Source organism: Cupressus sempervirens, chromosome 7 (genome assembly GCF_028749045.1).
Source record: "Cupressus sempervirens isolate cs-2001-9-10 chromosome 7, ASM2874904v1, whole genome shotgun sequence".
In the NCBI taxonomy this organism is placed as follows: Eukaryota; Viridiplantae; Streptophyta; class Pinopsida; order Cupressales; family Cupressaceae; genus Cupressus; species Cupressus sempervirens.
Genome location: NC_143124.1, coordinates 143,449,826 through 143,474,759, shown reverse-complemented (window position 1 = coordinate 143,474,759; position 24,934 = coordinate 143,449,826). Strand labels below are relative to the sequence as shown.

The 24,934-nt window shown below is 36.1% G+C and overlaps 1 protein-coding gene across 1 annotated transcript in view; it reads right to left on the bottom strand.

Annotated features, from left to right (window-relative positions):
• LOC149545932 (structural molecules protein) overlaps positions 1–24,934 on the bottom strand; it is a 134,524-nt gene that overhangs the window by 22,111 nt on the left and 87,479 nt on the right. The window lies entirely within an intron of this gene.

Here is a 24,934-nt window from a genome sequence, read left to right as displayed (position 1 = left end):
CATGGGCCCCTAGCCATGTTCACGCGGCTTATACAGGCAGCTCCATATCACCCAAAGATCATCTATGTCGTCCCAGCAATGTGTTATTCAAATGTGATTCAAGGGAAGAGACGTCGTTTCTGATTCTGCCTTTTACCCAAACTCTGTAGGTATCTTCGGTTCACTTGCGGTTTATGGTAAGAAATATAGCAACGTGACCCTCAGACACTGGTCTCAACTAACCAATACAATACCAAACAGTGTCACTTACAGATTATCTTGGGAGTTTGGCCCTGAATGTTGCCTCCAAGACTCAACGTCAGAATAATGCTTGATCTGATACTCCACTAGAAACACTTCGAACTTCAAGATTAACTTCTTCAAATTATTGTTCCATGGTGAAACCTGAACTGATCTCACTCCAATGAGAGGTTGGGTTTTCGTCCAACTTCTAGCACAGATTTCCAAGGTTTTTCGTCCTCAGAAATAAACCATTCACCTTAAGCAACCAGAATAAAGTATTGTATTTCGTAAAATCTTCTTATATATCAATCCCAATGCAAGCTCCTCCTTTTATAACCTCAAAGTGAGGGAAAAACAATGAAGCAAGGAATGTGGGATAAAACACAATTTTCATTCTGTAGTCACTTAAGTCACTTTATAAAGTAAATAACTTTATAACATAAAGTGACTTTATCCACACACTTCAATAAAATACCGAAGTACATATGATAAAACCTCCGATGTGACTAGTAGGCATCCTGTTAGCTAATGTCCTTAACCTATCCGGATGTGGAGATAGATTAACCTGGCCGAGTCACCGAGTCCGAGTCCAATCACCTATCGTTAAATCCTTAAAAATCTTTGAGTTTCATGGGTTTTTCGATTTTCCGAGTCCTAGCCGAGTCTGGTCACCAAGTCCGAGTCCGAGTGCGATTCGGAACACTTATCAAGTTAGTTAATAAGTGTCTTGTCCTTGTAAGGATAGTCAGTCGTCGTGTCTAGCTTGCCTATCACCACCTGTTTGCCTAATATGCAAGCATATTTTGTACATCCAAACCAACTCTTAATAACATTCTTTTAGCTTTGCATGCCAAAAACTTGTGGAAGTTTACCTAATATTTGTTTCTTGAGCTGGTCAATCCCAACAAGCACCTCTTTAAGCAAAGCCTGATCTATATCAATGCCTAGTTTACTGCAAATACATAGGTCATTCCAAACAATGGTATACTTTGTTGAATTGTCATTCAACACATATCTCCTGTACTGCCTAACAAGTACTTAAATAATGGAGAAGTCAAGTCACAGTAATTCTTGTGATCAGCATCCTTGCCTTATGTTTGCCTTAACGAGCTCTAGTAGGCTTATTCATGGCTGTCACAAGGGCATGGTCAGCTAAGACTTACCTTTCTCTTCTTCATTTCTTTGTATTGTCCTATAAAGAAAGCCTCAAATATCGCCTTCCAAGGTTTTATAGTGACTGAAGTAAAGGACGGGCAGCCATTAACTATCACTTCATCTCACAATTGCCCATTCCTACCTCCAAATTCCTCGACTTTCTATCCTTGTCCACATACAATCATAGCAAACACCTCTTCTAGAGAAATCGAGGTGTGGTTTTGAGAGCTAACAAAGCAAATAAGGCTCTTGCATACGCAAGACCATACAAATGACATCAGAAATGTATATGCATGTGGGTCAAATACCATCAACAGAAGAAGTAGAACACTTGTCAAGTTTGACACAAAAAAGTGGGTGGCAACAAGCATATAAACAGCCATGTGAAAACAAATCTCCTCGATCAAGAACATACTCAAGTTGTGCAAAATTTATCCCAATCAAATGAAAGGCCCTCAATCCAAAAGAACTTAAGAGACCCAAGTTAGTCATATCAAACCTATCTTTAAGGGTTGATTTCTAATGCAATCACAGGAACAGGTGCCCAAAACAGGACAGTCAGTCCATTCAACCAATCATCCTCATTCCCAGAGAATTTGGATCAGAAAGGAATGACAGGAATAGCAAGTTATTTATTCTGGAAAAAGAATTGCATCTAGAAGGGTAGCACAGATTCTAGATGATCCATCTGTATGTTCCTCCAACATAGTCCTCTTCCTCTAGAAGTATGTCCATCTACCCTTGATTTTTGGCTCAGATTACTATTTTGCAGTGTGTCAGCTTCTCTATCATGTTCTTTGTTGCTATCATCTTGTCCTCTTTGTCTCCCTTTATAGTAATTTTGCTACCTTCTTGTCAATTTTTCATTTGCCCTTAATGCCTAATTCAACAGGTCTTGGATTAATATTCAACATAGCCTATTCTACAATCTCTTCTACATGATCAGCTCGAATGTTGAGTCTGTAGAATTCCTCTGTGTACTCTTTGACCTTCATCTCCCCTTGCTTCAACAGATTCAAATAGCAATAAGCTACTACAAACTTGGGTTTTCATTTCACCACCACTTAATCCCATGATCGGATTTTTTCCCTTCCTTTCTCTTGTCTATCCTAATGTACAAGATACAACAATAGGGAGGCATAGCCTTTCAGCATGCTACTAACAATTTTCACCCTTTTGAATGTCTTATATGGACTAGAGATTAAAGCATTTCTATATTTATAAAATTCAACCCATGAGCTATTCAGCATCCAGGCTCCTATTTTAGTACAGTATCTATCCATTGTGATTTCCAATGTGCACCACAGCCCTCGAAAAAAACTTATTCATATAATCTTCCCCTCTTCACAAGCCAGTTGATTCTTCTTCTTGATCTTCACTTATGTTCTAAATAAGCACACCTCTTCTTTGCATTGTTTCTAGGGTTTCCAATCTTGTTGTCATTGCCCTTAGATCTCTGTCATTTCAGCATTTCCATGAGCCATGACTTCTCCTCTATTCTCTGCAATCATAGGATTCTCACACCTTCTACAAAACTCCTAGATCTCTCAAGATTGACTCACATCAACGGGCTAGAAAACTTGCAAGCTCTCATACCACATAATGCAATGGATCAGATTCCCTTGGAAGGACAGCCAACCTATGTAAGCAGTCATCATTCTCAAAAATATTCATTGTATTTTAAATCTCACAATAAAAAGCATAAAAATTGCTGACTTGTGCCTAAGGAAAAACTTGTCCAGCATTTGGTATAAAGTGTACATTCAATTTTTTCATTTTTTACCTTGAATCTTTGGCAGATTACCTTTGGCCTACCCCTATTTCCTATAGGCATGGGAATGAATTTTAATATTTTATAAGTTAGGTTGAGTCACTTTTATTTTTGGAAGAACTTAAACAAGAACTCTAAGGGAGCTAAAATCCCTGCCTTTTGTGGGAAATAGAATATGGATTTACATTTTATAGAAAATAGGAGATGTACGCTTAGCACTTATATCTAGATATTTTGATCTGGAGACCATTTTTGTTCATTTGTAACTTTCAAACATTAAAAGTAAATTTACATGCTTAATAGATAAACATAAATTTATGATTATTAAGTAGATAAGGAAAAAAAATTAATTAATTATTATTAATGTTCTGCAGCAATTATATTAAATTAAAATTTAACTTTATCTTATTAAACTATTAAACTGAAAATATAATGAACTTCTAAACTAATTCTTCAATAAAATAGTTATAAAAAAAAATTATTTAACCGAAAATAAAAACATAATAATCCTTCTGAATTTTTAATACAATAAATAATCGATAAAATAGAAAGCCTAATTATTTTTTGAAAAATGTATTGATATTAACTAGTTAATAAATTATATTTCTTTTAGACAAAATGATTTTTAAATATATAAACTAAATCAAGATTGATATTATGTATATCCAAACTGCCCTGCCAAAAGGATTGATGTTTATTTTTCTTCAGTTTTAGTTGCTACAATATATTTCTTTTAGACAAAATGATTTTTAAATATATAAACTAAATCAAGATTGATATTATATATATCCAAACTCCCCTGCCGTAAGGATTGATCTTTATTTTTCTTCATTTTTTAGTTGTTACAATATATTTCTTTTAGACGAAATGATTTTTAATTATATAAACTAAATCAAGATTGATATTATATATATCCAAACTCGCCTGCCATAAGGATTGATCTTTTTTTTTCTTCATTTTTTAGTTGTTACAATCGTTGCCATGTTAAATATTTAGCATTTTTTTTTTGCTCTATCATGGGGATAACTACAACCTTTTTTATTTTCGATGATAATATGAGTGGTAGTTTTGATCAAATAATTGTCCTTTTGAAGAGTAACCATGATAGTATACCAATCCTCATTTTTGGTAAACCATTTATTTTGACATCTAGCAAAAAGGATGCTTTAATGAAAATCTCCTCAATTAGGAGATTCCTGAAATCTACCGCAAAATGACCCTTTTGATGAGAGCATTGTAGAAGCCATCCGGGCTTACATTGTTCTTTCAAGGATGCCGAACTTTTACTGTGATGGTGATGAAGTCTAGCATTGCAACGTATATTGACTTTACTTCCTCAATTTACTTTTCCAATTTATCTCATTTCCAACTTTGCTCTTCAAAACTATAACTACTAAACTACTTGTTGTTTTACTTCTACTCCTATGAATGGAAAGATTAGCAGATGGATGGGGATCAAATCTGATGAAAGTTCACCAACGGCGCTACTTCCATAGATGCAATGATTCAAGGGGAAAAAGACTAGATTACCATGCAAGGCTTCCTAACAAGCCACTAGGATAGTTTATGGATCCCTATCAAACATCCACTAATATCACCATGCAACTATCCATCTATTCTTACTCTTGCTTAGCAACTTTCTTGAAATAAAATCTACTTTAACAACTTCAATTGAATTTAACTTTAACTATTGCAAGTAGATGGATCCCTATCAAACATCCACTAATATTACCATGCAACTATCCATCTATTCTTACTCTTGCTTAACAACTTTCTTGAAATAAAATCTACTTTAACAACTTCAATGGAATTTAACTTTAACTATTGGAAGTAGAAACCATGCAATAACACCAAGTGTTCTTTAATCACCATGCAAGATACAATAATGATAAGAGAAGCAATTTTGGTATTATATAGGCAACAATTTTCTTCAACCCTTTACAAGTAAGGGTTAATGGCCTTATACAGGGGCCAAAAATACAACCAACAGTAGAGACTAAGAGGCAAAATCAACGATCCAAATCAAATCCCAAAAACCCTAACTAGGGTTGCTAGCCAATCGGCTAATGAGAAGATGCCACCTCATCAATGGACCAATGAAAAAAGGAAAAGTGGCAACCAATGAAAAGGCACCAAAATGGTAGCCAATCAAAATCAGACACCTTTCCTACTCAAGAAGAAAGGAGAATTTGCCACTTGGGCTTACATCAAATGATCCTCTAATATAATTCTACCATTTTCTTTCATCTTCTTAGCCAAGGTAATGAACTTGACTAGCCTGTCGTTGATTTCCTTCATGGGAGGGCAAGTCATGTGCTTCATCTTGAGCTCAATTGAATTCATCATGTTGCCCGTTGCTTGTAGTGTCTTCTCATGATCCTTCTCATATCCTTTTGCATATCCGATAAAGGCATTGAGGGAGGCAAGGTTGCCCAAATGCTTCTTCCTGATGGCAACCTTCCCCAACTCATCCAATATCGATCCAAACTCTGTCTGCTTGACGTTCTCCTCTTTGATACCATTAAATCAAGTGCATCTGCAACATCGTTCATCATAGTTGAAATGGAAGTGTCAACGCCTGCGCTGTGTTGTGTAATCTCATTTTGTATTTCTTCAAGTATCCTCAATCTGATGGTCAAGGCAACATATGAAGACTCCACCGTACTCCTTCCTCCATCAACCAACTTGGTTCTCTCCAAATATCTCTCTGGTAGCCCAATTATTGCCCGTAGCTTGGGAATGTTTAAGTCCTTGACTGGAAGAAAAACCTTCCACTCCCCTTCAAATGTTTTGAATTTGTCTCTAATAGCCACCAATGACCTGAATGTCGAGATAAAGCAAAGCAAGAAATTTCGCCCATCTTGAATTATATCACTAATCCAATCTTTGATTTCTTATAGCTGAACCGATATCTCTTCTATGTTCCTCCCGCTGTCTTGTGGAAGGGTTGCCTGATGCAACTGTTGGATAGGCTAGCAATCTCTCCAATACTTGTTTTCGGCCTCCAACTTTAAAATCCTCTCATTTGTCTTCCTCAACCTTTCTCTAATCGAAACCATGCCTTCCTGGATCTCCTCACACTCCATGTCATCCATGATTCCTCCCAAGTCATGCTCTACTATCTCATACTCCTGGGCTACAATCTTATCCACTGCCTTGCTAACCTTTGGTATAGCAATCTGAACTTTTATGTGACCCTCATCATTGCTCTTGATTACCTTTGCCACCGTTTTTGCAATTTGGTTTTGTTTCTCACTATCTTCCTTTTTGACTAACCCTTGAATATCTTCAACTGTTCGGACAGTCACCACCTCGCCTCTTGGCATAAGCATTTGCCTAAACCATAGTGGTGCAGTGCATCTTCCCAAATATGGATTTGGTTTGACTAGCAAAGCATCACCAACAGTCTCAGGCGCCTGGCTTACTTCCTCAATATCAATTGGCCTATCCACTTGTATTAACCTCATGGCTCCTAGCCTCAATTATGCTCTCCCTTGACGGTGTTGTATTTTGTCTCTTTGTTGAAGGCTCCTGATGTTCTTTACTTTTCTCAACCTCCAAATTTTTCTTCTTGCTCTTAACTGCTCTTTGTTGTTGGCCACTGCCCCTACCTTTCTGTCCGACTGACTCCGCTGGACCCTCTTTCTTCGATTTCATCTTCTCATAAGTAAAGCGTACCTTCTGACTCTGTAATTGCCTTGACTTCTCATTGTACCATGACTCAATGTGTAGATCAATTGTCATTGAAACTGCCTCTAAAGAAGGATCCTGATGATCATCCCAATCCAATAGACCCAATTATGTTCCATCCACTGTATCATTATCTTCTCTTAGCACATTTTCATCGTCTTCCAGCTAAACAGGAATATCAAGGCCTCTCTATTTGATTGCCCTCATCATGCCCACTGACAAACTTGAGAAAGCTAGCTTCCTCACATGAAAGTCATCCTGTGCATTGGCCGAAAAATCTTCTATAGTAGGAATATGTTTGAATGTATTTTCGTGAGATGCCTTGATAAGACCATTAGGATCGAATCCTTGTCTTGCTCTATACCATCCTAGATGATACCATTCTAACTCCTCCGCAGCTACAAAGGCGACAGGATTGGGGTAAGTATCATTGCCTATTTCAAATGAGAAGATAATCCCTATCTCACCTTTAAGTTTCATCATCTTGTCATAATGCTCAAGTTGCCTAGCCAACTCCATCAAAACTATTTTGTCGGGTGGGTACCTTGGAAGTCTCTTGGGACAAACTGTACTTCCTGCCACTCTAATATATGTGAATTGCAGAAATTGGATGAACCAACTCCCATACTTGTTAACTTTCGCTTCCACTTCCAATGAGATTCTCCTAGCAAGTGTCCCTTGTACTATTCTTACCGCCTTCATGGAAAAGGCATCATAAAACATCTTATAATCTTTGGTGTTGTGCAAATGAAGCTGTGGATAGCACTCATGCACCAAACATTATCTCGGCCCATTGCCAATCACTCCTAAGGCCTAAAGTCCAGGATGTTTGTATAGTCTCGCAATCAGATAGAACCAGTAGGACCCCATGTAGAATTGCTTTTGAATTTGTATTGTCCTTAGTTGCAACTCTAAATTTTCACTTATAATTCTAGCGCAATCAAACTTTCTCTTTCCATTTTTAATTTCATCAATAATATAATACATTCAATTCTCGAATTGCATACCTTGAGCCATGCCCATGATTCGACTGAGAAGCACAATAAGGTCGACATACTCTGATTTGAAATCTGACTTGGTGAGCTTTGAAGACTTGGTAACTCCCTTCTTGCTTTCATGTAGCCAATTTTGCTTTAGATGAATGAAGTAGGCATCCTAATTATCCTAAAAGAACTTGGTTGTTTGATCATTCATTACCACTGTCGTGCCTTTATGTTGGGGAATATTGAATACTTCTTCGACCACTTGTCCGTTGATGTTAGCCAACACTCTCTTCCGTTCATCAAAAACGATTGACTTGGTCACAATATCAACCCCGGATGCACACTCCATTACCAATTCCTAACAAGGCAAAGTAGGAGGGAAAGTTGTCGCATGTACAATTCCGCTCTTGTAGATCTTCTTCGCCATGGGTGATTGTCCTTCCTTCAATCTATCCTTCGACTGTACCAGGTTCATTGTGTCGATATTGGTATCACTTATTCACCTCATTTGCAAGAAAAAGGTGGTCATAAGTACCATGTCTTCCTTATCTTTTTTGGTATTCGTTCCCTTTGGATTCTTGTTTGTACTAACATCCACCATCCTAAACACTTATTTCTGCCTCTTAGCTCTAAATGATATGGACTACACGTATAAATCTCCCAACTTTTTCCTATCGATGGAATCTAACTTATTTCTGCCTCTCCAAATCCTATCTCTATACTTATAATCGCCTCTTCAGCCTAGGGGTTGGACTACCACTTATTTATGTCCCTTCGTTACCTTAGGATGGACTACACTTATATCTCCCAACTTCAATTCTAGGGTGGTCTAGCTTATTTCTGCCTCTCCAAATGTCCTATCATGAAATCTACACTTATATCTCCCAACTTCTTTTTATCAATGGAGATGATGAAGTGGTGGATGAATAGTGCAACAAGAAGATAAGGAAACGAACCAAGCAAGAACAAAGAACAAAATTCGCCTTTAAAACCAATCTTCACCTCTAAAGATGAACGAAAATCTTACCTTAAATTTGTCTTCTACCAACAATCAAGCCTCTTCAAATTCAGATCTGATCTCAGAAATTTCAGTCCTCCTCCAAATTGTAATGCCTTAGCAAATGGATTACTTGCAAAAATCAGACCTCAAAGCACCAAATTTTGACCTCCTTGCCAAAATCGCCCAACTAGAAGGAAAATCACTGCTCTAGGGCAGAAAAGTCTGCTCCAAATCAGAATTTTGTCCATCTAAATTCGCTCATTACTGCGAAAATCAGACCTCAAAGCGCCTTGTCTCTCCAACAAACAAAACCACCCCAGCTGAAGGAAAAAATCACTACCCTAGGAGGAAAAATCAGGCCTCCAAAATAGTCCAATCTTGCCTAAAATAGGATCTTCACCCACAAATTTGCCTTAGGGCAGAAATCGCCCAACCTCTAGAAAGAAATTCATTGCCAAAAAATGGAAATCCTCAAGCCAAAATCGTTGTGAAAATCGTTGTAAAAGAGAAATTTTCCCAGCTAGAAGAAACTGCTCAACACCAAGCAAGAGAAGTGGAGATGGAATGAGGAAATAAGAGGGGGAAATCCCTTCTTATATCCTCCCGTTGACCTCCAGCGTGGGCCGACCTGTCTAGAAGGAAACAAAAATTGAAACCCCTCAAAATGGCCCAATTTTAAATAAAAAATGAAAATAACTAAGCCCCATAGCGAAATTGACCCTTTTTAATTGCCAGTTTGACTCATTATTGCAAAATAGAAATAAGGTAAGTCTAGGAGATGTCAAAATTTTCATTTAACAATATTTTGACAATTAAAATATCATTAAAATTGAATCTAGCAAGCCAAAATCAATTTTCAATTCCAAATTACCAATTTCTTTTAACATTTCTAAAATCCTCTAGGGAAAATTTCAACAAAATTAATGAGATATTTCAATTTAATCCAATTTCAATTTTGCAATACAATTTCAATGTTAACAAAAATAAATCCCTTTTCCTAACAATCGAAATTCAAACTCTAAATTCAATTTCACTATCAAAAATTCTTTTCACCGAAAAAATTTAAAAGATTTTCCAAAACAACTAAATCTAAAATTCATTTTTAAAATTGTTTACCGTATGGGGTAAATAGATTAATGTATACAGACAACATACAATAATGTGTAACACAGCAGTACTCCTTTTATTACTCACATAAATGTCGAAGAAATTACATAGTGCTTACAATAATGATTACAACAATCTCGGATGGTGTACATATACCTTCTCAAAGGAGCCCATCAACTACATGTCGGCTACATAATAATTACCAACTACATGCTAATCTACCCATCGGCTGTTTTATAATTTTACCGACATCATCCCCCTCCCCCCAAAAAGAAAAGTCGTCTCCAAACGACAATTACAAAATATCCACCCGTGTCGCTTTCTCTGCTTCCAACTTCTAGGTACACTGAGCCAAGTGTCGTTGTACTGCCTTCAATTGGATGATCAGCTCCTCCCAAACTCTCTATTCATCCACCAAGACAGCCTCACGTCCAACACCTACTCCGAGTGCCTCAAAGCATATCACCTCTCTCGAAAGGCTTGCTCTGTTGTTCCCTCCACCTCTAGTACACAGAAACTCCATGCCTGCAGCAGCTCCAAGCCTCATCAACTAGTCATACTTCCCATGACTAATAACTGAAGCGACTGGAGGTCTAGGGAGCAACGCCCCTAGCAGGGGCCACCAAGACCAAATTAGCAACCTCAAACCCACACAAAAGTCCATGGAACACACCATTTTTGTGATTTTCTTCTGATTCCATACTCTTTTAGTCAACCGCATACATTTTACTATCTTTTATGTCTTTCCCTTCCCTTCGGTATCACATGTTACTCATTCGAAACTGTTTTGATCTGTCGTCATTTTTTTTTTGTTACTCCTGCTTCCTGAAGAGAATAGCTCCTTCCTCTTAAATGCTTTGGTACAGCTTATTTGGTATAGCTGCTCTCTTTCAACACATTACCTTTCTCCTTTGCAAGTTGTAATTCATACGGTACTCTCCTCCTGTACTAACACAAGGTTCCTGCAATACTCTCATGTAATCCTCCTAGTCGTACGGTAATTGAAGATGTGGCTCCCTGTTTTGGTGTACGGAATGGCTTCCTTTCCTATTCTGAGTTCTCCAATTAATGATGTTATATGCTCCCTATTCTCCTTTTTCCATGATGTACTGCTTCCTTCTTTATGTTTGGTCGTACGTTAGTTTTTCTTTTCCTAAGTCCTACGGAATGTTGAGGCAAGTATGGTCTTCTTGTTCTATTTTTGTTGCCATACACCGTACAGTGCTTTCCATATGGATTTCCTTTTCACCGTACAGTGTCTTTACACTTTGGTTCACATCTGACTCTTCCTTATTCTTTACGTTACTCTCCAAAGTCCACCGTACGGTTTTTGCTTGTTCCCCGTCGATTCTTTTTCACCGTACAACGTACAGTCTCTGTGTGATGTTTCTTCTTTTCGCCATATACCGTACAGTCTTTGCCTTTCTTACCCTTAGCTTTTTTGGTTCCCGTACACGTTCGGTCTTTATAATTTTGCCTTGTTTCCTGCCTCCTTTACTAGCCAGACGGTCCACATGCTTAGTGTTGCCTCCTTTGCTAGCCGTACAGTCCACATGTTTAGTGTTGCCTCCTTTGCTAGCCGTACGGTAATTATATGGTGATCTTATAACTCTCTTTTTTTTAATATTTTGTCGACAAGGAAACAGCTTTGGTATGGTATATTTTTAACTTGGAACCGTTCACCGTTTTTGGAATGTCCTGCCCATCCAATATCCATAGCTTTATTGCTCCATTATCACCTGCTTCCCGGATTTGGTATGGCCCGACCCATTTGACTTTAAACTTCCCCGGTTTGATTTCGTTCAGTCGCCATACTTCAACACCAATTGTCCTGGTTGGAGCTTGTTCAGTTTTAGGTGTTTATCATGCCACGCTTTGCGCCTATTCTGTGTCACCTCCGTGGCCCATTGTGTCTGCAATCGTCGCTCATCAAGTTTATTTAAGTTACACGATCTTTCCCTCAGGTTTTCCATATTGCCCAGTTTGTTTTCAAAGCTCGGTACCATGAATTTTGTCGGTTGCCACTCCTTGCCGTCAATAACTGTATTCTTGATTTTAGAACCTTCACTCCGTACTGCTACAGCTTTTATTAAACCCTTCCTCTTTGTTTCTTGTGCAGACCGTATGATGTGTTTTCCTTGCTGCCGGCACGTTTCTACTATATCTGTGGTTCAACGTAACATTTTCTTTCTACGCGGTCCAATTATTGTGTATCGTATGGTGGAATCTTTCCTTTTTCTAAGTTCGTACTATATGTTCTTCCCTTCAGCTCCAATCCTAACCGCCTTTCCTTCTTCCACTTCTCTGTATTCCTTCGGACATTCATTTCTCTCTTCTTTCTCACCTTCGTCAACCCTTAACCTATTATAGCTCGGAAAGAAATCGTAATCCTCCATCTACCAGTGGAAAAGGCTGTTTACTGAATCCAAATCATCGTTCGTCAATCCAACTTCCAACTGTAGGACTCCTTCCTCATCCGGTTCCATTCCCTGCTTTCCTTCATCGTCTTCTTCGGAATCAGATGATAGAGTTTCTTCGCCCACCATTTGTGTGTGTAAATCAATGATGAATTTTCGTCCTTTGTTTTCCATTGATATGGTATTCTTCTTTCAGTCATGCTTAACCTTTGCTTGCACGAACCATTCTCGACCCAGAATGGTGTCATATCCTCTCCTCTTCAGCGGGATGACGATGAAATTGAGTAGGAACGGTTGTGTTCCAATAGTCACTGGTTATGCAATCAGGATACAGAGAGGTTTAATGCCATGTTGGTCCACCGTTAGTAATTAGAATGTAGGTGGCCACAATGTTGGTTGTCCCAACTTCTTCTAGGTATCTTCTGGTAGAACGTTTACCCCGGAACCTCCGTCCACAATTGTGTCTGAGAGGATCGTTCTTAATATACCCATCTCTACGACCACCGGATGCCATCGGGATGTAAGGGCTAGCAGCATTGGGTCTGTTGCACTTGCTCCGCTTTCCTTTTCCCTTCCATGTTCTCCTAGTGGTTTAGCAGTTGGAGCGATGTTTGGGTCAATCGAAGTTGAGGCATTGTGAGCAGCAAATTGTTTATTTTGACTGGTACTTTAGTTTGTAATATCTGTCGTATGATATTTTGTTCTATGCAATTCCTTGTTGAGGTACCAGTAGTGTCTTTCAATTGTGATTTCTCTGCCTACATTACTTTCTCAATTCTTGCCCGCACTTCTTCCAATCTCTTCTTTTCTTTTGTACAGTTTTACTTGTTTACGGGTGATTGCCAAGACTTCTTTGTCTGCACCAATGCTGAGCAAATTCACTCCTGATTTTGGACATTTGGCATCTTCGTGATCTCCAAGACCACACCATCTGCATAACAACTTTGGTGCATTTGTTGATGTACAATTCTATGCAAAGTAGCCCCACGAATTGCATGCTTGGCATTGAACCATCGGGAGGTCGTTCGCATCGTACTGAATTTAGCTACGGCCCCCATTATTATTGCTGGTGTTGTTATTGGTATTGTTGTTTTGCCCTCTTCTATTATTTTTGTACCCACCCAAAGTGGCACCATCATTGTTTGTATTTCCGCTCCCTTCTGATGCGAAAGCCTCCTATGTCAGGAGCACTTGTTGATGTCCTCTTGTTTTCATATTGAAGGGGCATTCTTTTGTGAAATGTCCCATAATTTGGCAGATCTCACAGAACTGGTTCTTCGGATAGGATCCCTTCGTGTGACCTTCTGTCTTGCATTCTGTGAACCATAGCTCGTTTCCCTTTGTCTCTTTTTGCATATTCTTAAATTCCTTCATCATTCTGTTCATATCCTTCTAAAGGGCTCGAACCTTCTTACTGTCTTTTTCATCACCACTGCTATCTCCTTCCAAAGCCAAGTCATCAGAGTCTGATGAGCTACTTTTCTTCTTTTTCGTTTTTTGTTCACTCTCTAAGTCCATTGTTCGATTGTATGCTTCAATGTATGATGATGGCGGCACAATCTTCATTTTCTTCCTTAACTCTGGGCGTAGTCCTTCAATGAACCATCTCTTTTTCAGCCCATCTGTCGGCTTACATTCCATTTTATTTATTCATTCTTTTAGTTTTCTGGCATATACACGGACTGTTTCACTTTTCCCTTGCTTTGTGGTGCAAATTTCTATTACAATCTCATTGTCGTCTCGCAGCGATTGAAATTCAGTGATAAACTCTTTTTTAACTCCCGCCCATACAATTAATTTTTGGGATCCGCGTCGGCAAACCAATTAATTGCTACACCCCTTAGGGTTGTTAGAAATTGTCGGACCCATTCATTTGTGTAGGTTATGCGATTCGCCGTCTAAATTGTTTTGCATGTCTTACAGTGTCTGATTGGATCGGCCATTCCATCACCATCAAACTTTGGCAATTTTTCCTTTGGTCTAGCCATTACTATTCGAGTTTGAGGTACTTGTGTACCCGCGTTGTTTTGCACTCTCGTGTTGTTCTGCACACCCGCGTTGTGCTGCACACCCGCACTGTTTTGAATACCCACGTTGTTCCGAACAGTAGTTTTATTTCCGATAGCCATGTTATTTGGTGAAGAAGGGTTTTTGTTAAGCAAAATTGTCCGTTTCGGAAGTGTATCTCGAACGAAGAGTTCACTCCACGCTCATGCTCCCTTGGCACTCCGAGCCGTGCAAGTTAATTCCCTTCCATCTGGATTCTCTTCTATCGGCATATGCAGGTTAAGAAATTCCTCCCTTGCTTCTTCAACCAAATCCAACTGCTATCTAGTCTCTTCCAACAATTCCTCAGTGCTTCGGTGTCCGTCAACAATCTTCTGAAACCTCTATCTACATTCAGCCTGTTGTGCCAAAATTAAATTCCCTTGTGCGCATTTCATCTTTTTCCTTTAACTTATTCTTATTTTTGTTCAGCTGAGTCGACATTAGTCTTCATTTCTCTGCCTTCGTTCCAGGTACATGGGGCAACGGCGCCAAATGTTTACCATATGGGGTAAATAGATTAATGCATACAGACAACATACAATAATGTGTAACATAGCAGTACTCCTTTTATTACTCGCATAAATGCCGAAGAGATTACATAGTGCTTACAATGATGATTACAACAATCTCGGATGGTGTACATATACCTTCTCGAAGGGGCCCATCGGCTACATAATAATTACCGACTACATGCTAATCTACCTGTCGGCTATTTTGTAATTTAACCGACAACAAAAATGTTCAATCTTGTTCAATTAGATCAAATTTTCAAAAAAGTCCAAAATTTGCAATTTTATCCTACCAGATATCGTTTTAGCAATCAAAAAATGTTGATGTTGAAACCTACTAGGCCTAAGGACGAAATTACATGTTCCGAAAAATCTAGTTTCTCACTATGTGAAAACAAACCAAATCCCCTCCTGGCCCGAAGGCATCCAAGGTGTAAAATTGCCAATTCAAAAACTTCCGGACAACTCCAAATTTTCCTAAGGCAACCAAAAAAATCCCAACACCCGCAAAAATTACCAAGGCTTTCCTGAAAGAGGGGTTCCCCAAAAATTTTGGAGCGATGGTGTGAGAACCTCACAATAGTACCCATGTAGGTCCAAGTCAACTTTCTCATACTTGAGCATAAGGTTAAGAGTGCCTTGTATCTCATAAAGTGTTTGACAGCAATTAGACGAATCTCCTTTGGCTCACACATAAATTGACTTAAAGCATTAACAAAATAGCGAATATCAGGTCTTGTATTTACCAAGTACATAAGGGATCCAATCATCTGTCTGTAAAGAGTAGAATCTATGGAGGGTGATTTTGCTACTGCTTCCTTTAGTTTGTGTAGATTAGTCTCCATAGGAGAAGACATAGGTCTACAATTCCACATTCCAAATCTCTTCAAGATGTCTAATGTATACTTTCCTTGATTAAATATGATGTTGTCAAAATTCTGTCATAGTTCCAATCCTAGGAAGTAATGGAGGAGTCCTAAATCTTTCATTTGAAATTCTCTAATTAGAGCTTTCTTGCATTGATATATAAGATGATCATCACTTGTTATTACTAAATCATCAACATATAGTATCAATATTATCATATCATATTTATCTCTTTTATAATAGAGATTTGGATCAGCTTCATTCTTGGAGGATCCTAGATTGGTAAGATACTTACCAATTCTTTCATACCATGTCCTTGGAGCTTGTTTAAGCCCATAAAGAGCTTTCTTGAACCTACAAACAAAAACTTTAGGATTATGAGGTTCAAATCCTTCAGGTTGCTCCAAATATACCTCTTCTATAATTTTTCCATTCAAAAATGTTGTTTTTACATCCATCTAGCGTACTTTCCATCCCTTCGATGCTACAATAGCTAGGACTGCTCTTACAGAGGTCTATCTGGCAACAAGAGCAAAGGTTTCTTCATAATCAATTCCCTCTTTCTAAGAGAATCCCCTATCTACGAATCTAGCTTTATATTTTTCAATGCTACCGTCAACAGCATGCTTGATTTTAAATATCCACTTAGAAGAAACAATTGTTTTTCCTTCAAGTCTTGGAAAAATTTCCCAAACATCATTCTTAATAATGGATTGGTATTATTATGTCTGGCATCCTTCCAAGCTGTATGTTTAATAGCATCTGAAACATTGGTTGGTTCTTATTTAGAGAAATCACTCATGTTTGTTGCATAACTAGAAAATCTTTTGGGTCTTTTGCTTTCTCTGAATGTTCCAGATTGTGCAGCAAAGTCTAGTGCTTCCTCTACTATCTTAATGGCCCAAAGTGGTCTTTTCTTTGGATTTTGAGTTTCCTCAAGATTAAGATTTTGAATTTCATCTTCAATTTCTTCAATATTCTCCCTCTGAAACTCATATTCAGTATTTTCTTCAGAACTAGGTAAGGCAGAGGGATCTCCGGAACTGAGGGCAATTTTGAATGTTAAATCTTCTTCAACTATTACATCCCTACTAAGTTCAATGTTTTTCTGACCAAGTATGAAAATCCTATAAACTTTAGATGTTTCACTATACCCGACAAAAATACCTTTGTTCCTAGAGGGTTCTAACTTAGTTCTCTTTTCTTTTGGAACATGTATATATACTGGGCACCCAAAAATCCTAAGATGACTTATATTAGGTTTAACCTTAGTAAAGATTTCTTCAAGAGTTTTATCTCTAAGGTAGGAGTGAGGACTTTTGTTTTGAATATAGACAGCAATACAAGAAGCTTCTGCCCAAAGATAGTATTTTAAATTTTGATCAAATATCATAGCTCTTGTTTCATATATAATTGTTCTATTCTTCCTTTTTGCTACCCTGTTTTGTTGTGGTTATAAGGAACGGTATACTTCCTCTTAATTCCTGCTTCTTTACAAAACTCTTTAAACAAATCTGAAGTATATTCCCCTCCATTATCAGTCCTAAGAGTTTTAATTTTGTATCCTGATAAGTTTTCAATTAAGGTTTTGAATTCTTTAAATCTCTTAAGGTTTTCTTTTGATTCTTTACGTTTTAAGAAGTAAATCCAAGTTTTCCTAGAGGAGTCATCTATAAAAAGTATATAGTATCAGAATCCTCCAAGAGAAGGAACAGACATAGGTCCACATAAATCTGAGTGGATTAATTCCAAAACATTGTTAGTTTTCTAGAGTTATCATGAAATGGATTTTTAGTGTTCTTACCCAGAGCGCATACTTTGCATATGCTTGGATGATTTTTATTCAACTTAGGTAAAACAATCACCATCTTCTCCATAGTCGATAAGGTTTTAAAATTTAGATGTCCTAACCTTTTGTGCCATATTTCGTTTACATCAATTGCTTCATGAATTAAGGCTTAAATAGGTTGACAAGATTTTGTATTTAATTCATACAAGTATCCCTTTCTTTGACCAATGAACTTTGATTTCTTAAATGAAGAGTTCTTAGACCAAGTCATTACTTTACTATCCATGAATGCATTATGTCCATCATCTTCAAGTGTTGTAACAAAAATTAGATTCCTTTTTATTCCTGGTACATAAAGTACTCCTTTGAGATGTAGAGAACTACCCAACTTCAGTTTCAAGGTGCAATTCCCAATTCTTTTGACTGAATGTGCAGAATTATCACTGATGGTAACTTTGCCATCAACTTTTTCAGATATAGAGTCCAATGCTTCTTTGTATCCTAAAATGTGTCAAGATGATCCACTATCAATTACCCATGCTTCGCTTGATACTTCATTTGATAGTGCAGCACACAATACACGATTCTCGGGATCAGAGTTATCTTATTTCCTAGTAATGTTTGTAGAGTTTACTTGCTACTTTGTATTCTCAGGGAGGGCAATTAGATTTATAGTGTCCAAATTTTTCACATTTGAAGCATTTTATTTTGGATAGATATTTCTTAGATTTGTCACTTCTTTGATTACCCTTCTTCTTTTTGAAATGCTTCTTCTTACCTTTATAAGAATTTGTATTGAGAACATGAAGTTCTTCATCTTCAATTTTCAATCTTCCTCCTTTCTTAAGATTCCTAGATTCTTCTTGTAGGGAATCTCCTTCAAGTCTATTAAAGTCTATAAGATTATCTCTAGCACTTACTCATTAGAATGTTTCCCATAAATCTGGTAACCCATCTATAGCCATATATGGTCCCTATACTTGCAAGTTCATCTCTTAGACTAGCCACCCTTAGGAAGTAAGAGTTCATAGATTCTCCCTTCTTTATCTGTATATGATTTAGTTGTCTTTTTAGTGCAAGGGATTTGGTCACATTGTTAACCTCATATGAATTTAATAATGCATTCATCATATGAAATGTTGTTTGATGTTTCATTAGCATAGGTACTATTTCATATTTTACTCCATCTAATATGATCTGCATGGCTTTCTTGTTTCCTTTACTCCAGATAGTTTTATTAGGTTTAACGTTAGGTTGCTTGGATGCTAAATCAACAAACTATTTCACATCATTGCATTCAAGAATCATCATAATTCTGAATTTCCAAGCAACGAAGTGTTATTTCCCATCAAACCTGTCCTCGAGACTGATTGTGCTTGCCATTGAAGATAGAAAGATGTTGTTAGATATATAAAGTCTAATTGTCAATTTGTAGAGCCTAGGTTCGACTACCATAGCTCTGATACCATGTAATGTTTCTACAAATTCTGATCAATCAATACTGAAATATTGATTTATGTTTTGCTGAAAATCAATCTCCTTCAAGTCTAAGCTAAATGTTATTGTTGTTGAAGTATAGCATCAGTCGAAGTGATATACTCATCACATTGAATATTTGTATTCATGATTTATATGAACATTGTTTTATGTCCCATATTACTGATAAGAATATGTGTGTGTGTGTGTGTGTGTGTGTGTGTGTGTGTATGCATGTATGTGTGTGTGTATGTATGTATGTCTATGACTTACATAAGCTACGAGACATGACTTTGTTGTAGCCTCTGTTGGATTGATTTTATTAAAGCTACCTCATTGATGATAAATTATCCTTAAGATAAGTATTTTGTATATAATATATATTATATATTTATTATAATATATATTATATATTATGCATTATATATCTTATATATATAATATATATGTGATATATGTAATATAATATGTATTATATATATTATGCATTATATATTATTATATAATAATATGATATTATAATATTATATTACATATATGGTTAATATATTAATATTATATATATGTTAAAGGTGAGTTATACATAGAGTTATTTATAAACTAAACGGTGATTAACTAGAGACATGTCTCTTTATGTCTCTTGAAGAGACATGTCTCCTCCTCTTATATTTATATGAGATCCAAATCTGCATTTGGAAATCATCAATTACAATGGCAATGATTATACATTTGCAAAAACGATCTTAGTTACTTTTACATGGTATCAGAGCCAACTGCAAATGTAACAAAGAAGAGTACAAAGGATCATTTTAGAAAACCATCCATTTCTAATGCAAGTAGATCATTGTTGAGAGAAGCTATTCATTTCTGAGTCAATCCCAGTGTTTAGAACCCCAACAAATATTATGATTGTATGGGGAGATTTGAATAGTCTTATTTAGATATCATTAAAGAGGGAGAATGTGAATAATACTACGTTTTGTAGACAACGTGAAGATGGTTGGTCAAGTTTGAATGTATAAAGGACTCATCGATAAAAAAAAAAAGAAGAAGAACATTCACTGGAAGACATAGAGATTGAAATGTTGCTATTGCAAAGGTCCCCGACGACATAAGTTCAAATGCGAATTAGAAGAAAAGGTAGTCAAACCTTAGACCAAGCATTAAAACTGAACACACGACATCAATAGTTAATAGAAGTGTGGCAATGCCATAACACAAATATATTTCGATCCAGACAACAAACAAACATATACAATCAATGGGCAGAGATATTTGATGAAGGGTGCTAAGCATAGACACAAACATTATCAAGTACGCATGTATCAAGGAGGGATGGATAATAAATTATGCATTTATAGCCAATGGTAGACATACGCAATGGAACAATAGATAGAGGTCACCAAGAAATAATGGAGAATGATCATTACATAAAGTCAATAGACTCATAATCATAGGAAATCTAATATTCAAAGGCAGAAATCATATACAAGTAAATAGTTCATATTCAAAGGCAGAAATCATATACAAGCAAATGGGAAATAACTTCCATAGTTATCAAATCAATAAGTAAAAAATTTAAATAAATAAAAAACTGCAGTGATAAGACTGCACAAATCAAATGAAGTGAGATAAACAAACTTCAGTGCTCATTTTGTTGGTGGGCATAGGACCCGTCATGAATGGGTAAATCAAAATATTTAAGTATAGCCTCTTCGATGGTTATGTATACCGCGCGGGTACATAGGGACCCACTACTAATTGTGGAAATTAGATGGAGAAGAATTAAAGATATTTAAGTGAATGATAATCCTGTGTTTGCAGAATATTACAAACAAGTGCAGACATGGCATGGAGAGACAACTACAAACCCATGCACAAGGCAGGATACATAATACAAAGTGCAATTAAATATTGGCCAAGGACACGAACGCATACATAGAGAACACATCATACTAGGACGGGATCGAATTGGAACACTGCAGGCACAAGAAGAGAATCAAATGCTACATGTACAAGACAGTCCCGTGATCATTAACATGATGGGTAGAAGCACGTGGATCCTATGTAATAGGGATAGAGTATTAAGGTGCACAGATAGAAGGGAGTACGACCAAGCAAGCGGGGTGGACCCTAGCCAATATTAAAAAAAATCATCAGGTCCCACACTCAACATTGGTATTGTTGAATCATAATTAATCCAATTGATATGTTTGATGGAATACTTCAAGCTGAAAGGCCATCTCATAATCATCCAATTAGAGTAGTCGACACATGATAGAGGAAAATGGGAGGTAAGTATAAGAGGTGTATTACTATTTTAAGTCTTCTTTATAAATCATTTTTATATAGATATGTAAATAAATGAAAATTTATAAGGAGAATATCTTAATGATATATAATAATTTAATATTATATTTTGTTACATATAAATATGTTAAACAATATAAGTTATTAGTATTAAGGTAAGGTACTAATATTGTTATTGAAATATAAATGAAATGAAATTTAATTATAAATATTGAATTTATAGGAGAATATGTCATATGAGGGAAAGTCGTATATATAGAAACTAAGTATTGTGTTATCTTAATTCTATTATTGAAAATAAAGAGAGATATTATAATCATTTATGTTGTTAGTAATGGGCATGAGTTAAATTACTAACATGCATGTTGACATTCTAATTTATACAACCAAGAGCTATGTACCTTGATCCTTTCCTGAGAATGTTCTTGTAGAGAAAGGGGGAGATTGAGATTCAAAGGGAGGCTAACATTTCAAGCAACATGGAAAGAGAGGGAGAAGATAGAGAATATGATTCAGTCAACCTTCGTGATCTCAGTCATATTGATTTAGAGGGAGTAAACCAATGTTTGATAGAATCTTTAGTGATCGATAAATTATAACAATCAAGAGGACTGAAATTCATGCAACTATGTGAATTAGCCAACCGCTTGTTTACATCATGAGAAAGTTGCGACTTAAATTAAACTATCTACGAGTCTCTCTTTGATAAACGAAACTTGACATATGAGTTGTAGAGTCATTCAAGTGGCACAATCATACTCAATCAAGATATTGGCGTATTGTGGATGAGGTTGTGTTAGTTTCTACTATTAAGCTTAATGAATGTTTGGAGCTTCAATGAATGAAAAGAGCAAGTTGGGACTTAGAAAGAAGTTGTCAAATTTGATGTGATATAAAAGTGTTCAACGATATAAGAGTGGGAATTTTACATTGAGGGGGGAATACTAGGCAATGTTTCATTCTCACTTGAACCATCCTTAAAAAAGGAGATATTTCATGACCTTCATGTGCAGATAAGCATTCTTATATTTTGCATTAATCTAATTTGTAGTCTCTCTCTTATTTGTAATTCTATACATAGTATTAAGGATTATCTGCCTTGATCTTTTCCTTTATGTCTGAGGATGTTCTTATAGGAAAAGAAAGTTGGTACTTTACACATGCTACCAGATATTGGATAGACTCAATTTAATGATAGTAGTTCCAAAGACCCTGATGATTAAGATGGATAAAGTGAGGCTCTTGAAGAAAACATCTTTGATGATTAAGATTATGAGATTCTTCTACATTAAGAGGGAGTATGACACTTCTTCGAAGGCAATGCTGAAGCTTAGAAGTTTGATACTCAGAGGGAGTCTAGAAATACATGTGGGTGACTGCATGATGTGATGGGTCTACTCTTATGTATATCATGAGGAAGTGATGAATTATCACCAGAAAATCAAACAATTGATTAAGAGTGAGTTTGACAAGCATCCATGGGTGAAGAGAATTTCTGAGGAAGTAACTAGAGGACCTGACTTCCCAGGATTGATGTTCAGAGGGAGAAATTTTGAGATGCAATTCCTTGTGGATGATATCTTCTCTATAAGGAGAAGTTCTAAGGGAAATCCTTTATAATACACTCTCCTCTATGAGAGAAGTATGAGGTAAAGACCCTTTGTACCACCCTCTGATTTGGTTCATGGTGGTTACTATTTGACATATGATATGTAATGAAAGGTGACAATCTTTCATTGACATATATAAACAGAAGGTAACCATTATAAGGTGACGATCTTATAAATGGTAGATCTGTTATCATGGTTCTTTGGGCCGGATTTTGTTGGACACCATGATAACGAACAAACAGAAGGTAATCTTTGTAAGATGACGATCTTGCAAATGATAGGCCTGTTATCATAGACATCTCTAGATATTGTTTCAAACAATTAGAAATCATAGATAATGAATCCATTATGATATCATGGACATCTCTAGATATTGTTACGGACAATTAGAGGTCATAGATAATGAATCCATTATGATTACTCTAGATATTGTTTCGGACAATTAGAGATCATAATATATGTTATGATACTATTCATAACATTGTGATTGTAGTTATTTGACTAGTCACTATTTCAGAGTGTTAAAGTCAGATAATATGTTGTGTATAGATATCCTTGATTCTAATGTCTCATAAAATGTTTTTGTTACTTCTCCCTTGCTAAGAGGGACCGTTGAAGTATAGCATCAATCGAAGTGATATACTCATTACATTTAGAAATTGTATTCATGATTTATATGAACATTGTTTTATGTCCCATATTATGATAAGAATATATATTTGTGTGTGTGTGTATGTATGTATGTCTATGACTTACATAAGCTACGGGACATGACTTTGTTGTAGCCTCTATTGGATTGATTTTATTAAAGCTACCTCATTGATAATAAATTGTCCTTAAGATAAGTATCTTATATATATAATATATATTATATGTAATATAATATATATTAAATATTATGCATTATATATCTTATATATATAATATATATGTGATATATGTATTATATATATTATGCATTATATATTATTATATATATGTTAAAGGTGAGTTATACATATAGTTATTTATAAACTAAATAGTGATTAACTATAGAGACATGTCTCTTTATGTCTCTTGAAGAGACATGTCTCCTCCTCCCACATTTATATGAGATCCAAATCTGCATTTGGAAATCATTAATTACAATGGCAATGATTATACATTTGCAGAAACGATCTTAGTGACTTTAACAATTGTTCAGGAAATCTGAAATGAATTCTGGAAATTATAATTTTATTTCTAATTTAAATCCTTTGGAGCAGATTGCTAGAAGAATAGACTTTGGTAATTGTGTGTTTTCTATCCACAAACATGTTCCTATTTATACATAGACCAAGGGTCTTGTCTTTCCAAAAGACACATCCCTTCTAGGTTGGCCCTCCATGAATTAATCCCTTTCTCATAACAAACCGGTGGCCTTTATCAGTTAACTAATAGTTAATTAGAATCAACTACAATATTTATCTTAAGAGGCATATAAGTATACATCATAAGATGCCGATCATGTTGCTTGGAGAAGTATTTATCATGAGGCAAATACAAAGAAATGTATATGCATATCGGATCTGTCTGATCAAGAATATCAGAACATTGCTATTATCAAGTTATAAGGATTTAACAAAATGACTTCAACATATTTCAACCAAACAAAGAAAAGTCACGTTAAATTAGACAAGAAAGCCAAAATAAATGGCTATTGGCTAAAACAGGTAAATGCTCTTATGACTGAGCAGAGAAACCAGAGAGGAAGCTTGGATAAATAGGTTCTCTGAATTCATTTTCAGAGACATACCTCTCAGCCATTATATTAATGTTATGCTAATCCATACTATATTTACAAGACATGCTTTTTAGCTTGAGTTCACTTAGTTGAGCTAATATTTAATGCTTTGAGCTAATTTAGTTTCCTAATTTTAGATAAGGCTTCATCTTAATTTCTATAAAGCAAGGTTTTATGCATTGTTTCATTCATTCTTAATCGTTTGCTTTTTGAGGAA